The sequence below is a fragment of the Dasypus novemcinctus genome, chromosome 24 (assembly GCF_030445035.2).
Source record: "Dasypus novemcinctus isolate mDasNov1 chromosome 24, mDasNov1.1.hap2, whole genome shotgun sequence".
NCBI lineage: Eukaryota > Metazoa > Chordata > Mammalia > Cingulata > Dasypodidae > Dasypus > Dasypus novemcinctus.
The window spans coordinates 62,889,867-62,903,344 of NC_080696.1; positions in this window are offsets into that span (position 1 = coordinate 62,889,867).

A 13,478-nucleotide genomic window follows, 5' to 3' on the forward strand; every position below is an offset into this window, starting at 1 on the left:
TTTTTTTTTTTAATGTAACATTTTGTGTGATCTATGTATCTTTTTTAAAAAAGATAAAAAAAGAAAAAAAACTTAGTGACATGAAACAACAACAACAACAACAACAAACCCCAATTCCTAGGACCGGGGACGTGAATTGCCCTTTCTTTAGGATTCCTAAAAATGGTCCATATCCAACAAGGGGTGCACAGGGGAGGAGGTCCTTCAAAATTTGCTGTTTTCAACGGTCAGAAGATAGCACTGCAGGACTTGAGCCCCGGGGCAGAAGGTGCCTGTTGGTCTTTAATTAAGGGAACCGTTGGGAGTGAAGAACATTTACCATCATAAACCAGCGGTGGCGTAAATGTGGCATGATGCCCTCGGCCAACAGAGACGAGCTTGTCCCAGCTGCCCGCTACCTGCCGCGGCCTGTGTGGCTGGCCCCAAGGCTAACTGCACCCCAGCAGGGGACATTTTAAATAATCACCAGCTCCCTGGGCTGTGATGACTCAATTTTTACAAGTGACAGAGAAAGTAAAGCTGCAGGGCAGCTCCTTCCCTGGGGCCAGGTCTGCATGCTACATGAACAGAGCTGGAGAAGAAACGGCCTGGGGTGGGAGGAAGCTCTAGACAGGGGCCATACAGGGTCCGCTGAAGGCCAGGGCCTCGCTGTGCAGGGGCCATCACTATCTTATCTGGGGAGACAACCTATGGGAGGATGGAGTTTACAAAAAAACCCATGGATTGAACTTGGATTTTATTACCAGATTGTTGGGAATTACGGATTGACTAAAATAATATACTTTGGAGCAGCAGGGAACATAAAGGTGGGAATTTAATTGACTTCTCCCTTTGAGCTGGAAGCTGGGGCTGGAGGAAGCTCTATTGCCATCACCCCCTTGGCCACTGGCTGGCTTCATGAGTGGCCGGAGGAAATGCAGCTTTCAGTGACATACACAGGAACCTCAGATGGCTGCCCGGTGAACCAGCGGGGAGAAAACGGCGGCCTCGGGAGCCGCAGTCCAGGGCTGTTTTGTGCTGGAGCAGAATCGTTCCATCCATGAGAAGATGCATTTAGAGAAAGCTGAGGTGGGCAATGGGGGAGTAAAGTTCCAGTCTGGAAGGGCCTGCCATGTCAGCCCTCTGGTGGAGCATCTGCTATTTTCCTTCCTGCAAAGCCCTTTCTGTAGCTCTGGCTTGAATAGATTCCAGCGCTGCATTGAATATGAAATAGCACTGGCTGCATCCAGCCATTTTCCACTCTGTAAGTGAGAAAGGGCAAAAGGTAGGTTGTGTCTGGCTCTAGGTACTATCCCAGGAGTTCACTGGATGTACACCTGAGGTCAGGGGTAGCCCAGGAAGGGTTTTCCTAATTAATAAAAATTCTTTAGGATCCAGTGTTGGAAGATACTCCTCCATTGAACTTCCAGATTTTCCCTCCTGTGTTCAACAGCCAAGATTTTTATGATGGGGTTGTTGATGAGCGCTGTGGTTTTCTTGTTAAAGACAAACTTCTACCTTCATGGAGAAGAGGTCTGCCCTCCCAAACTCACCTGTGCTTATTTACATATTGGGGATTGGCTCAGAAACCAACATAGAGGCGTTCCTGCTCTCAGGAAGCACGTTTCCAGGCCCAACATGGGCCTGTCCCCATGGGAGATGCAAAATAAGCTTGGTTACTGGAACAGTCATTCATTCATTCACTCATTTGTTCAACAGCCCTTTTCAGAGCACTGAGCATGTGCAGAACCATGGCACACCAGCTGCTGGATACAAGGAATGGAAGGAGAACAGGGCCAAAGTTTCAAGCACACAGGTCTGGGTTTGTGCCTGGCTCTGTTCTTCAATCTCTGATGGGCTTTGAGGCGTCCTCATGCCTCATTTCCCCTTCTGTAAATTGGAGACTGTAAGAACCCTCTCCCAGACATGCTGCATTAACTGAAATACTAGTGGCTAGTCTTTAGGCCTGTTCTAGGATGTTTTACTTTCTGGTCTCAGGACTTTTTTTTTTTTTTTTAATTTTCTTTTTCCTCCTCTCTCTGCAGTTTAATCCATTGAGCTGGCAGCCAAATTTGTTCCCTGTCTTCTTCTTCTTTTTTTTTTTAAGATTTATTTATTTCTCTCCCCTCTCCCCCCCAGTTGTCTGCTCTCTGTGTCCATTTGCTGCTTGTTCTTTTTTGTCTGCTTCTGTTGTTGTCAGTGGCATGGGAATCTGTGTTTCTTTTTGTTGCATCATCTTGCTGCATCAGCTCTCCATGTGTGTGGCGCCATTCCTGGGCAGGCTGAACTTTCTTTCACACTGGGCGGCTCTCCTTACAGGGCGCACTCCTTGCGCGTGGGGTTCCCCTACACATGGCAGGGCACTCCTTGCGCTCATCAGCACTGCGCATGGCCAGCTCCACATGGGTCAAGGAGGCCCGGGGTTTGAACCATGGACCTCCCATGTGGTAGGTGGACGCCCTAACCACTGGGCCACGTCCGCTTCCCAGGACTGCTTAATCTTAAACACTATTGAGAACCCATAGAACTTTTGTTACAAAATTGCTATTACAAAACAGCGACTGATGTTGATTGTATTAAAGATTAAAACTGAGAAAATTTAGAATTATTTCTTAATTCATTTAAAAATAACAAAAATAAACCCATTACACGTTCACATAAGTAACATTTTTGTGGAAAATCATATTTTCCAAGATGAAAAAAATTTAGTGACAAGAGGGTTATTGTTTTCCACTTTGCACATCTATTATTTTAATAGATGCTGCAATGCCACATTTCCTGTAGCCTTTGGAAAAATCCATTCCCTATTTGTAAGGGAATAAGAGTAGAAAAGGCCAGTAACATTTTAATAGTATTGTGAAAATAGTGTTGCAAACCCCCTGAAAGAATCTCAGGACCTTGGACTACTCTTTGGGAATCACCGTATTGTCATTTAACCCTCCAGGATAAGTGCTATTCTCATTGCCATTTTACAGACAGGGAAACTGAGGCATGGAGAGGTTCAGGAAATCGCCCGTGGCTACACCGTTAGAAACGGCAGGGCCAGCCCTTAGACCCAGGCTGCCTGGCTCCAGGGCTGCCCTCCCGCATCACACAGAGACCCCAGAGCAGTCCCGGACCCAGGACGCGCCTGATAAATGCGATGAGGGAAGGCCACCTCCTCTTGCTGTGAAGACGGCCCTGCCCCAGCCCCAAGGCCCAGGCCATTTCCCACCAGAGGCGCTGACGTGGCCTTGGGAATGGAGGTACAAGGCTTCGGAAAATGGTCACAGGAGTCCTAACATTTCTTTAATCACAATGCCCAGGGACTAAAAGTCACTCACAGGGGAAAAATATAGCAGCCAGATGGCCTGGAAAGTTCTAGAAGTCCTCTAGCCACGCGGGCAGCTCTCTCCCTCTTGGCTTCCTCGTGTGGGGCCTGAGCTGCGGTGCACGTGCGTGCCAACAAATAACGCAGGCAAACTTAAGGGCGAGCAGGGGAAAGGCTGCTGCGGCACAGGTCGCTCTCGTTTGGCCCCAAAAGTGGGCAGGTGAGTCAAACGACTTGCAGGTGGGGCACACGCAGAGGTCAAGCAAAGGCAGAAGAATATTTATCACTTTTATTTTTTTCCCCAAACCACAGATCATTTACTCTTTGGGGCTCTAAATATGCCACAGACTTTGCAACTCACCTGTTCCCATTTGCCAGTTAAAATGAAAACTAAAAAAAAAAAAGAAGAGGAAAAACAAAAATGCATTAGAATTCATAGGAAGAATTGAGCTTGTTTTTGAGACATTGGCAACTGGATGTCTTTTTTATTAGCATAAGTGAATTCTTAAGCCAGCCCAGATAAAGCATAGATGCCATGTAACATCATCAGTACCAAGGAGACCTTCCCCAGCCAGGATGGTAATAGTATTTCACTTACATTTGCATAAGGTTGACAATTTACAAGGCTCTGGCTTATTCTCCGTGGACTTAACTTTGATAACTGCACGGAATGGAGTTTTTGTCCTGGGTGGAACTAGCAGGACAGTGCAGGGATTTTACTCTATTACCATCGTGCCCCAAATCATGAAACTCAACACTTCAGACTAAATCAGAAGCATCTGGGAAAAAGTCATTAATATTTGACTTTTTTTTTTCCTTCTCAAACTCAATCAAACTTTTCCAGAAATCGTCCTTAGAATCCAGAGGCCCAAGCTGGGAGTGAGCCAGGCTGAGGCCTCGGTGAGCCCGTGCTTCCTTCCCACAGCAGATGGAGCCGTTTTGCGTGGGTGGCCAAGGTGTACCGGCTCTCCTGGGACTTTCCGGCGGTCCTGGACAAACCGGCCTGCTGGTCACCCTATGTTTGGCACTGTGTCCTCAAAGCCCACCACTGACCCTCTTTTCTTCATCTCTCAGTGTTGCTCCTGGCTGCTCCTTGCTTTGGAGCTTAACGATCCACAAGTGTGTTTGATTTTGCTGACTAGGGCTGGACCCGGGATCCCCTGCTCTCAGCCACTTCCTTCCCAGCTCCGTCAGCACAGGAAGGCAGCAGTGGGTGCCTGGCATCAGAACACCCTTTCTCTTTGGAGAGACATTCCCCGCACAGGGTCCTTCCTCTGTCACTGCAGGGGCCAAGGGACACTGGAGAGCCCCGCTCCTCTCCACCCTCCCGGTGGTGGCTCAGGCATGTGTCCTCGCTGGGCCAATCATATGTCCCCCTTCCAACTTTGCATCTTAAGGGAGACATGGTAAGACATAGGGACCATCAGAGCATGTTCACAACATGACAGGCAGGGCTAGGGCCAGAGGCAGCATCCTCATCCAAGGTTTCAGCTCTTCAGACTCCTTTGGTGCTGGCTGTTTTCTGAGCAATTCACCAGTATTGTTTTTAGCTCTCATTGATGTCCTTCTGATAAATTCCTTAAGTTAGCTGGAATCAGTTTCTGATGCCTGCAGCTTAGGCACCTGCCTCCTATGGTGGGTCAAGAATGGCAACATTATCTCACCCTCACCCACTAGCACCATCAATCCATCCATCCATGTATCCATCCATCCCCATAAACATCTATTTCTCTCTCTAGTTTCCTACTCATCCATCCATTCATCCATCCATTGAGTCATCTATTTTTCTCTCTAGTTCCCTATCCATCCAACCTTCCATCTATCCACCCATCCATCCATCCCTCCCTCCCTCCCTCCAATCATCTACTTCTCTCTCTATTTTCCTACTCATCCATCCATTCATCCATCCATTGAATCATCTATTTTTCTCTCTAGTTCCCTATCCATCCACCCACCCATCCCTCCTCTTTTACCGCTCTACTCCACTCCCTTTCTCCTCTGCCCCGCTGACAAGCATAGAAATGTATTAATCATTTTGGTCAAATTTTTGAAAATGTGTGCTATTGTATATTTATATACATAAAACCTTCAGTGTATCCCTCAATGGACTTTACAAACGTATATACTCACAGCCACCTCCCAGGTGGGGATAGGGAAGACTTCCAGAACCCAGAAGCTCTCTCAGTCAATTTCTGCCTCCCCCCACCCCCTAACTATTCTGACTTCTGTCATTTTAGGTAAATTCTGTTCATGTGTTTTCAGCTTACATACATGGTTTTGTGAGACATCTTGTCCTATTTCTGAATTTTTGCATAGTTGTGTGTTGGTAAGATCCATCCCTGGTCTTGGTGTCCATCTTAGCCATTACCTGTACCTTATATTTAAGACTTAGTGGGGTACCGCTACCTGCTACCTGATCACACCAGATTCTACCTGCCTATACACCCCAGAAGATGGCACTGCAAATGTCTCCAGTGTCTTGTTCATGGACATCTGCTGGATTCTGCATTTGCTGATGCTTTGGAATGCCAGGTTTTCATCTGGGGGTTACCAGGTAAGCCTTCAATATGTATGTCCTCAATACTTCCGTTAAATTTGTCAGCATCTCCCTTTCAACGAGAGATTTGTTAGTCAGTGGGCAAACATGCTGGGTGTAGAACCACCCCACCCCCACTTTGATTCACAAAAGTCTCCCTGCTCCTCTTAGAGCCACACTAGGATGACACTGACATTGGCAGTGAGTCCTGGCCGTCAATTTGAAAGCAGAGAGTTGTCAGGGTTGCCTTTACCTGCTGCCAAGGCAGGGTCAGAGGCCCTGGAAGCCACTCTCACCTGCTTCTCAGCAGCCCAGAAGTTCTAAGAGAGTTCTTTCTAAGACAGCCATGGGAGGGAAATGAGAGCAAGAGTAGGAATGCTGCGTTTTGTCACAGCCTTCCCTTGTTGTCCATCCCAGCCCCTGGGGAGCACAGAGGCTGCAGCACGGAGGACACCACCTGGTTTTACGTGGCTTCAGACACATTCTGTTGGTGAAAAGTTCATGCACCTTTGTAGAAACGGGTGCTGTAGAAATGTTTCCCTGCGGAAACCAAAAGTTTGTGGCCAAAAAAGACTGAAAGGCAGAGCCTTTGGAAGTGCCTGCCTGTGACCCACCCCCAAGCAGCTGGCTCACTCAGGAAGCAGCAAATCCCCCTCGTCCTGGGCAATTTTGGGAAGATCAGGAAGGTTATGCTGAGGAGGATTTTGTAGGCAAAGTTGACAGAAAAAGAAAATAAATGAATAAAAGAAAATAATCACTATCCTCTGGGACACACATGAAAATTATACACATAATCCTGATTTCATAATAACTCAAACCAGATGAAGAGAACTCCTATCCAACCCCATGCCAGTTGCTCTGATTTCTAATCAATTATTCTGAACTTAACGGAGTTCACGAAGGAGTAAAGCATCGAGGCAAGGAGAACTGTTCAAGTGTGCCGGGCCCTAAGACACGCAGCCTTTGTGAGGGAGACAGAAGGGAGCTAGGTGCTACTGGGTCAAATCTGTATTTTCCCACCTACCAGTTATATGACTTTGGGCAAATTACTTATACTTTTCCCCCGGCTTCAGTTTTCTCATCTGTAAAATGTACTGACTTCACAGGCTTAAACTCAATAATGCACCTGAAGTTCGAAGTGCTGGGAGACACTGAGCCAGCTCATGGCAGGTGCTAAGGGCAAGCTCCACTCTGTCCCCACAGAGCAGGCTGGAAGGCCCTGTGGGATGGTGGCCACACAGCCCGGGTCAAGGCAAGCAGCTGGAGCCATGAGGTCCATCCAGGCTCCGGGCTCATTTTCCCTTTCAAGCAACTTGTCCACTTCTGGATGTTTGTCTCCAAAACCACATGACAGGCACATCAAGGCATTTTTAGGACAGTGACACAGTGGAACAACCTCTGTGTCCATCAACGGGTCAATGTTAAATAAGTTATAGTCCATCCATTCAGTGGGACATTCTGCAGTGTTGAAAAAATGAGTAGATCAGTATGGCGAGGTGTTGTATAATAGTATGTAGAGGATGCTTACATGTTTTGAAAATAAGCAACAAGCAATACTGCTTTTAGTTTGAGTGCTGAGATCAGCTCAGCGATAGGTTGGCTCAAAGGGAAGGCAATGCAGAACTTTATGAAACAAAGGGACAGAGAGAGACACTCAAGAGAGGAGATAAAGCTGGGACCAGGGGAGTCACAGCTTCTGGAACTGAGAGCCTCAACCCTAGTTGCCACCTGGTATTTTTTGGAAACTACAAAGTAGCTGTTTGCTATCAGAACTGCAACATCATCTACAATAATAGGGAACAACTGCAACATCTACAATAAGGAGCAGTTCATACAAAGTTTAAATACAATCTAAACTATTTTTCCCACATTCAAGTGTGAAAGAAAAGAGCCAAGAGGACTATGTATCCATCCATCCAGTTGATGGTGATTTTCTTGGGAAACATCATGAGTAACGTGGCCACTTAATTACCAGCTGTGATGGCCTGAAGCTATGTGGGCCCCAGAAGAGTGTGTTCTTAAGGCTCATCCATTCTTGTAGGCGTGAACGCATTGTAAGTAGGATCTTTACTCAAGCTGTGACCCAACTCATTCAGGGTGGGTCTTAATCCTCTTACTGGAGTCCTTTGGAAAAGAACTAAATTCTGAGAAAGAGAGAAGGCCATGGAAGCAAGAAGCTGAAAGCACCAAAACCCAGAAGAGAAGGCAGAGGCCACTGGATGCCGCTATGTGCCAGAGGCCAGGATCACCAGCAGCTGGCCTTCAGGGAGAAAGTCTCACCATGATGCCTTGAATTTGCACATTTTTCTCAGTCTTGAAGCTAAATTTGTGAGCTCATAAGTCCCCACAGTTAAAAGCCAGCCCATTTCATGGTACCCGCTTTCAGCAGCTCGGCAGCCTAGAGCATTTGGCCAGAGTGGGCATTTCTCTGGGCGATGGGGGCGGGACGTGTTGCTGAAGCAAACAGGGCCCTGGACAGCGGGACCTGTGCGCATCCGCTTTCCCCGTTGTTGCAGAGGAGCCCAGATGCTAGTCCGCTGGTGACAAACTCCAACTCAGGCCCCCTCGGCCCCACCTTCCCTTCCCCTGAGCCTCTCAGGGACTGGACGAAGCCAAGCCCGGCCCGGGGTGCAGCCCCTCTCCCATCAGAACTCCAGGGTCCGAGAGCAAGCCCCCTGGGGAAGGGACCGGGCTGGGACCCAGGGAAGGGAGCAGGGGTGCTGGGGGCGCGCACGGAGCTCCCTGCGCTCGTGCAGCTGACAGGACGCTCACAGCGCTGGATACGATTGGGGGAGTTTTGCGGGCAGGCACAAGAGCCGGGAGGGGGGTAGGTTTTTCTCGGTGGGGCCTTTTCCTCTGGAGGCCTGAGAAACCCTCCCCAGCGCCTTCCAGCTCCGCGATTAGGAAAGCAACAGCGGCAGGGAGGAGAGGGCTGAAGGGGGACCCCGAGTCCAGGATATGGCAAGGGCATGTCCTTTTTCCTCACACCGGAGTGAGGGAGCGGTGCTTTGACGAGCCTGCGACGGCGGGTGAGAACGCGGCGCCCTGGACGTCGGCTGCCGGGACTGGAAGCAGCTGTGGGCCTCTGGCTTGTGGAGGAGAAGGCTTGGTGGCTTTCTGGGGTCAGAGGTGACTCTGGACTATTTCCTGCCACACAGGCTCCGCTCGATTGGAGCCATTTTTCAACCCACTCAGACACTGCGGTCTTCCAGGGGTGCCGGGACCGTCTCTCCACGTTCCTCTAAATCAATCTTGCGACGTGTCTGCCTGGGTGTGCGCGAGCCAGGGACTGGGCGAGGCTGCGGGCTCATGCTCCATCTTCCCGCAGAGCCTTTTGGGTCACCCAGACTTCCAGGTAGAAGCGCCCTCCCAGATTTGCCTTCCCTATTTGAAGGTAGGAGGCCCTGGGAGGATCTCTGCGGGGCAAACAAAGCCTGAGGGCAGGGGATAAGCTGCTAGAGGGAAGCAGACTTGGCTCAACGGATGGAGCACATGCCTACTGTATGGGAGGTCCAGGGTTCAAACCCACGGCCTCCTGACCCGTGTGGTGAGCTGGCCCACAGGCAGGGCTGCTGCGCGCAAGGAGTGCTGCGCCATGCAGAGGTGTCCCCCGCATAGGGGAGCCCCATGTGCAAGGAGTGCGCCCTGTAAGGAGAGCTGCCCAGTGCAAAAGAAAGTGCAGCCTGCCCAGGAGTGGCGCTGCACACACAGAGAGCTGATGCAGCACAATGATGCAACAAAAAGAGACACAGATTCCCGGTGCTGCTGACAAGAATAGAAGCGGACACAGAAGAATATACAGTGAATGGACACAGAGAACAGACAACTGGGGCTGGGGGAGGGAGGGGAGAGAAATAAATAAAAATAAATCTTAAAAAAAAAGGTTGTAGAATGATCTTCAGGTTGGGAGGTAAAGATTTTTAACTCCTCTGAAAAGTCCCTTCACCCATCATTTGGGGTAAATAAGAGTTCCTCCCTTAGAGAGTTATATATATTAGTAGTAGTGATTTTTAAATTTAAAAAATGGTTTTAAATGTACAGAAAAGTTGCAGAGAGAGTACAGAGCCCCCATTCACTTTCGGCAGTTTCTCTTGCTGTTATCCTGTTATATTTCCAGGTACAATTGTCACAACCACAGTTTTTTTTTCAGATTTCACTAGTTTTTCCCTAATGTCCCTTTCCTGCCCCCAAGATCCCATCCAGGTCAGCACAGTCCACTTAGCCGTCACGTCTCTCCAGGCGCCGCGGGCTCATGACAGTGTCTCAGGCCTTCCTTGTACATGACCTTGACCGTCTCTAGGATGCTGGGCAGGAAGGTGGGAGCCTGTCCTCGGGTGGGTTTTCCCACGGTTTGACGGGGGTTCCGGGATTTGGGGAAGAAGACCACAGACCTCCTGTCGAGGGGACACAGTGTCAGTGCCACCGCTAACCTTGGTTACAGGATGATTTTAAGAATTCAGTGATGTGGCATGAGCAAGGTGCTCAGAGGAGCATGTCATGAGTCCACGAAGCTTGGACTCATCGAATGAGCAAGTGAGTATTTTTGTTTGTTAAGTAGCCTGTGGGTTGCTGGGAAGATGAAGATGAGTCCTGCCCTCAAGGCACCTGCCCTTTGGGGTGTAGATAGCACTCCACTGCCAATTCAGTAACACTTGGTTACCTTTGCCTTGTTCAGCTGCTTCCAAGCAACCATCTCCCTGCCTGGAGTTGTGACTACAGCTGCAGCGGGTGGGATACTGGAATGTGAGCCAATGGAGCAAACCTGGCCAGAGATGACTAGTCCAGGAGACAAAGGGACAGAGTCCTACAGTGTGGCAGGGTCAGCGTGTGGTGGAGAGAGTGAAACACAAGAAGCGAGATAATTCTCTTTGTAACAGTTCTCAGAAGAGCAGCATAGCCAAGAGGAGTGGTCGCTGTGGCTCTTTTATTAACTTTCCATGTCACCAGCGAAAAATCCCTCCAAAATGGTAAGTTCTGGGCTTCCTTGAAGGTAAACGGGGACAGCAATATTTGTCTGTCCCCAGTTCCTCAGTAGGTTCTCTTCAACCTCAGTTGAGGTCCACAGCCACTGGGTCCACATAGGTGGACAAGTCAAAGTCCAGCTTTCAGGGAGCTCATGGTCTTAGACTATTGTGAGACTTAAAAGGTACAAAATACATCTCTTAAAAAAGTCCTTTAAAATGGGAAATGCAATGCAAAGGTAATACACTGGCTTTTTCCTCCCTAGGACGATGACACCCTTGTCAACATCATCGTTGGACATGAGGAACATTTCTGGGGAAATTTGCAGTCTCTTGGAAGTCTGCCATGCAGAACTAAGGAAAAATCTCCTTCTTTTACAAGAAATACATGGTTTTTTAAATGACAAGCTTTCAACTAAGACCTTCTTGGTTAATTTCCCCCTGCAACTCAAATCCACCCTTTCCTTATTTCTTCCTTGATGAAAATCTCTTTCAGAAACAGCTCAGCAACTTCCTTTCCATTCTGTAAACTTTACGGTTTTTTAAAAAGCATATCACAGAAGTTCCTGATACTTTTGTCTTGGGTTCTTTAGTTCCTTCAATGTCCAATTAGACTCAAAATAATTTTTTTTAATTTTCTGGCAATAAGTACATGTGTGACCTGCATTTTGCTCTTTGCAATTACTGGAACATTGTTAGTTCCATTCCCCCAATTGTTAGCAAGCTCACAGCACATTTAGGATCCTGGGTAAAGATGTATACTAGGAAAAACCAATTATTTTTTTTATTTGGGAGAACGAGAATGATACGTTAGCACTGTGCTCGGCCCTACTCCTTAGGAAAAAATGCTCCAAAGCTGACCAGTGACCCACTCAGCAGGAAACCTCTCAAAACAGCATGAACCTGCCCAGTGTATATTCTGGAGCTCAGACGTTTTAAATTTACGCTGTGTATAAATTGCATTTATTATCACCACGATTTTCCAGGGAAAAAGTTCAAACCCCAGAGGAATAGTAACCAGTTCTAAAGTAAATCTACAAGACAATGGAAAAATCAAAGAACTCCAGGCTGCTTTTGTCCCCCTTCTGTTGATGAGAAACAGAAGTTCCTCTGCCCGTGTGAGGCAGAGAGCCTCAGGAGGAGGCAACAAGGAACCGGAGGAGCACCTGCGTTTTCGTTTTCAGTCAGGCTGGACCTCCTGAGCGGAGTCCAAACCAGGGTACCAGGTAAACCTAACTCATAAAAGTCCCTCATACCGCCCTGCATTCGTGCGGTCCTGTGTTGCAGTTGATGTAAAACGGTTGTTATAATTGTAGCCATCCTGAATTTTAGTTCCGAGCGCCAATGAATTTCCTGATCTGACTTGGCCTCTCTGAGTTTCTGTCCCTTGAACTCTAAAGACTCTTCTCGGATTATTACAGAGAGCCTGGCACGCAAGCCTCCGCCTCTCTGCTTCTCAGCCGTGCTGAAGGGGCGGGGAGGGTCGTCCTGGACATTGTAGGATGGAGAGCAGCATCCCTGGCCAGTACCCATGAGATGCCAGGAGCACCCGCCTCAGTCGTGACAATAAAAATGTCTCCAGGTATTGACAAATGCCCCCTGGGGGGGCAGGGGGCGAGATCACCCCTGGCTGAGAACCACCGATGCAAACAAACTTGCAATACCTCATTCTGAAGACTTTATTGCAGGTCTCCTATAAAAAGTACCACATGAATTGGATGAGAAGGCCAAAAGAATGAAATGAAATAAAATCATATAACAAAAGAAAATAAAAACAAGAGTCAAGATCTGCTCCCCAAGGAACTTAGGGTTTAGAAGCGGGTTGCCATCTTCAAACGCAGAGGCCAATCTTGATCCAAGCCATGTGCATTCCAGGAGCTTCTGGGAGATAAACTGGTTTCATTCACCTGAGGCCTCCAGTCCCGTTTACCTGCTGGCCTGTGTGGACTCATTTCTTGCTGACACTTCTGGTCTTGCTCGAGTTTGTACCCCGTCTCTGTCTTCCTCTCTCTTCATAATGAAGAGCTCTCGAGTAGGTACAGGTTTGCTTATCGTCCTCATCGCCCTTGTTTATTTAGAACATCGAATTCCTCTAGAGTTGACAAATTTGCTTGCTGCCCAAGGTATGGAGCTGAAGGTTTACAACAGATGCGGTAATTAATTGGATTCTGTCCCTGGAAGGACAATTCCTTTCCTTGGGCTTGCAGGTGTGAGAAATCAGAGACAGGGTCTTGCAGAGCTGTAACTTGCAGTCACTTTGGCCCAAGGGGCTGAGACCTGCCTTTTGGGGACTTTCCCCTACTTTACTGTCATTGCACTGCTGAATCTGGAAATCTGGAAAGCTTTGAGCTTTCATTATGCCCTCGGACTGGCTTCAGCTTATTTCAGAGTTACTGTTTCTCAGAGCTTATTTAGACAACCTCTGGCCTCCGTTTTGGTTTCTGTAAGTGTTTTCTCATGAGACCCGTGCCTTGCCTTCCTGAGCGTGTAAGGCTACTGCTGACCATGAGCTTTTATTCATAACTCTACGGAGATGCAGAAAAAGCACCGAGTGGACATAACCTGGTCGGAGGTGCCAAAGCAGTGCTGCCCTCACCTGCCTCCCCACAATGCTTTTCTCTTCCCAGAGTTCTTGACTCTGTCGTGGAAATAGCCCCATAGCCAGAGTCAAATCTAAAAGCCTTCCAGCTGG